Below are 4,499 nucleotides of genomic sequence, written 5' to 3'. Positions count from 1 at the left end.
TGCCTTAAATGCTATTATAGTGAATAGTAATATAGCAGAGTAAAGGTAGGCAAAGCAGTAGGCAGAGTCAGAGAGTAGTGAGAAAGTAGAGCCAAAGAGTAGTGAGATAGTAAAGCTAAAGAGTTGTGAGAGAGAAAAGAAAGAGATCAGTAAAGCCTTCAATAAGAGACTTTGAGGGTGCTGGGAACCCTAGATCCCTCCGTTCGCATACCCTTAATTATATAGGTACATGTAGACTAGCCTAAGCCTCTAGATCCTATGCAATAGAAGTAAAAAAAAAACATATTTTTACAAATCTAAGATCTAGAGAAAAGGCATTAAAAACACTTTACCTCTTATTCAAATGTTCTTGAATCAATTCCACTCAATGAAGATGAAGAATGAAGAATTTAGAAGTCTCGTACACCTAAGATCTTTCACCCAATGACTCAAACCACGATCTTAGCACCCAAAGTGTGGGCTTTGGAAGAAAGGAATCCTAGTCTCTCTTTCTCTCTGAAGGTAGGAGACAACCGCCTCTCAAATGTGATGGAAACTCTAACCCTTAAGGGGGTATTTATAGGGTTCTTCTATTGGGTTTAAGTTACTTGAGCCCATTAAGGCTTGGGTCACTTAATCTAACCTAAAATAGGTCCTAATTGATTAACTAATCACATAAGGTCATCTAATTAATCAATCAGCTCACTCCAAAGAACTTTTTCACTATTCCTTGTGTAACCTTGTGCAATTACCAAAATGTCCTTACACACAAGAGTGAACCCAAAGCCAATCCAATCCTCACCATTCCATCATGGTATATGAGCTCAAAATGGGAACCACTAAGTCTCATAGGAGTATCGACTCCTTTAGAATCCAATTTTGATGTTGATTTAACATTCCACTAAAGGGAATCAACTACACTATAGTACCCTATATAAATAACAACAAGACGTAGCTCGGGTTCGTGACCTACTATCCACTATATGTAAACTCTCCATGAACTAGTGTTTGTAATCTAACAAGGTAGTACTATCACCTATCAAGATTACCTCTCTAATCCTTAAGTTATTGTGGACCCGCATTTTTCATGTGCGTCCCCACTCGATCGGCGAGACTCGCTTTTTTATTTAGTAAAAATTAGTTTTGGAAAAGTCGGAGTCGCCACTTATTTTATTTTATTTTAAAGGGAAAATAAAACAAGAAATAAAATCCTAAAAAAATGGCTCCATAGTTTTTGGGAAAACATGTCTTTGAAAAACCCGAGTCTAAATTCAGGGATCAGGTTACTTATTGGGAAGGTACCTCTAGGAGGTAGCACCCCTCTAAGCCCTATAAAGGTCTCTACTGACTAAGTTGAGGGAAATATGACAATTAATTGGTTGATTATAGATACCTAAGTAGGCTAGGTGATTTCAAAAAATAGCATGCTAAACAAGAAAACCAATCACAAATCATAAAGAAGATTTAAGGTGCATACCTGGATCACTTCTTAAGCGCTATCATAAAACATCAATGGTTAGTTTAGATAATATATAATCCAGCATGTGTTTTATCATAAATGATCGGACAATGTAACAAATATCAAGACACCTAAGCACTATCAAACATAGGCATAGTTCATAACGACAATCATGTTTACAGAATTTAGAAGGTAGGTGATATGAGGGCATACCTGGATAGCATAGATAACTCAAAATACACTTCCTTAGGACATGGGGGTTAGATAATAAAAATAAAACAAGAAATCCTAACATGCATATCTAATTAGCATAGCAAAAATGATTCAGAATATACGAAATAATCAAGTATCACACACATCTTGTATACAATTCCTAAAAAAATAGATAGATATGATTACGAAAAATGGCAAGGGTGGTAGCAAAAATAAGTTTTGAAAAGATTTTCTTATGTAGGGGTTTCACCAATTCCTCAATTGATATACACGAATTTAGCCTAAAATTATCCCATTTATTTGGGACCACAAGCTTTGATTCGTGTTTTGTTCAAAACCAAAATTTTTATTGAAAATCGAGAAGGATGCAAACTGATCAAAATATGGTTGCATATTATTATTATTTTTTTAAAAAAAAAGATTTTGATCCTGAGGACTCTAAATGAATTTTTTAACATAAAATTTTCAAAGGTATCTTTTGAGAAAAGCATTTGATTTTAAAATAAAGGGAATTAATGTGAAAATAACAAAACATAAGAAATAAAATACCAACCAAAACAAAAGGAAATGAAGATCACAAAATAAAGATTTAGACAATCATGCCAGTTAAAGTGGTGAGAGTATGGCCAACCTTCACGGGCTTCTAGTGGCCTTTGAAAAGTAAATTTTATGAGAGAGCATCAAAGCAATAAATTATTGAAACTTAGATCAAATAAGCTAATGAGACATTCACCAAAAATTAAAGACTAGTATTCAAGAAGCACATAAATTGAGCATAACAATCAAGAATTAACATAAGATTGGCTAAACACACAAGTACACCTAGATTAAAAAAAATAAAAATAAATTGAAACTATACTCAACTAGAATTAAAAAAAAAACATAAACTTTATGTAATGGGATTAATTAAACTATTGGATTAAAATCATAAACATACTCAAAGTAAAAAAAAACAAATTAAAACTAAAATAAATTATAATTAAAAACATGAATTTTATTTAGCCAGATTAATTAAACTATTGAATTACAACCACAAATATATCCAAACTAAAAAATAAATTATAACAAAACTAAATCGGAATTAAAAATATAAACTTTATCTAATAAAATTATTTAAACTAATGAATTAAAATTACTAACACATTCAAACTAAAAGTAAACTAATCCAGAATTAAAAAAAAAAACTTTATCTCACAAGATTATTTAAACTAATGAATTTAAATCACTAAAACTAAACTAATACAAAATTAAAACTATAAACTTTATCTCACAAGATTATTTAAACTAATGAATTAAAATCACTAATACATTCAAACTAAAACATAAACTAAAACTAAACTAATATGGAATTAAAAATATAAACTTTATCTCACAAAATTATTTAACTAATGAATTTAAATCACTAACACATTCAAACTAAAACATAAACTAAAAATAAACTAATCCGGAATTAAAAATATAAACTTTATCTCACAAAATTATTTAAACTAATGAATTAAAATCACTAACACATTCAAATTAAAACATAAACTAAAACTAAACTAATCCAAAATTAAAAATATAAACTTTATCTCACAAGATTATTTAAACTAATGAATTTAAAACACTAACACATTCAAACTAAAACATAAACTAAAACTAAACTAATATGAAATTATAAATATAAATTTTATCTCACAAAATTATTTAAACTAATGAATTAAAATCACAAACACATTCAAACTAAAAAATTAAATTAAAACTAAATTAAATCGAGATTAAAAATGGGAACTTACCTACCTCGTGTCGCTGATACCCCTCCAGAATACGTGACTCTTGTGTGCAGCCGAATCTGCAATCCAAAGAGTCCTGCTGCTCTCCTTACGTTCTACGCGTGTTCTCTCTCAAAAAAAAAAAAAAAATTCTCCGCTTGTTCCCTCTACCCAAAATTCTCACCTAAAAATGTGCTGAAAAACCTTTCCAAGTGTGGTCTCAAGCTTCCAAAAAAAAAAAGGTGCTGACTTTTATTTTCTTCTAAGGAAAAATCTCACTTTCCTCTAAAGAATCCTCACTTTCTTCATTAAATGCACAACCTTATAATTCCTCCAAAACCAAATTAGTAGTCTTTTTTTTTTTCTTTTCTTTTTTTAATTGTCTCCCTTTCTAAAGAAAAAACGTATCTTCCAATCTCAATATGGTATCCATTCCATCTCCAATGATCATGCATCCAAGGAAATCCCACATTCCAAATATCAATACCGTGCACACCTTCCATACATTTCCTACAAAATTTCAAATAAATAAGCACAAGTAATAAAATAATAATAATAATAATAACAATAATAATAATAGTACTAAAAAATAAAATAAAATAAAATAAAAAACATTTACACAAAATTATTAAATTAAAATAGATAAGTAAGGACAAGCATTACAGAAGAAGTGGCAAAATAAGAAGAAAATAAAATAGATGAAGAAATAGACAAGATAATAAACAAAATAAATAAAAATAAAATAATAAAAAGTCAAGTTATACAACTTTAAAATAAACGAGCCATGCAAGTCATGCAAGCCATACAAAAAAATGCAATCATGCAAACATGCAAAATATTACTTGAAAGGTGACCTAAGTGGGCCTAAGTGAGCCTAAGTGGGCCTAGGTGCCTAAATGGGACTAGGGTGCCTAAATGGGCTTAGGGTGCCTAAGTGGGCCTAGGGTGCCTAAGTGGGCCTAGGGTTCCTAAGTGGGCCTAGGTACCTAAATGGGCCTAGGGTGTCTAAATGGGCCTAGGGTGCCTAAATGAGCCTAAGGTGCCTAAATGGACCTAGGGTGCCTAAATGGGCCTTGGGTGCCCAAGTAGGCCTAAGG

The sequence above is a fragment of the Vitis riparia genome, chromosome 9 (genome assembly GCF_004353265.1).
Source record: "Vitis riparia cultivar Riparia Gloire de Montpellier isolate 1030 chromosome 9, EGFV_Vit.rip_1.0, whole genome shotgun sequence".
NCBI classification, from domain to species: Eukaryota; Viridiplantae; Streptophyta; class Magnoliopsida; order Vitales; family Vitaceae; genus Vitis; species Vitis riparia.
Note: the sequence above shows the minus strand (reverse complement) of the source record.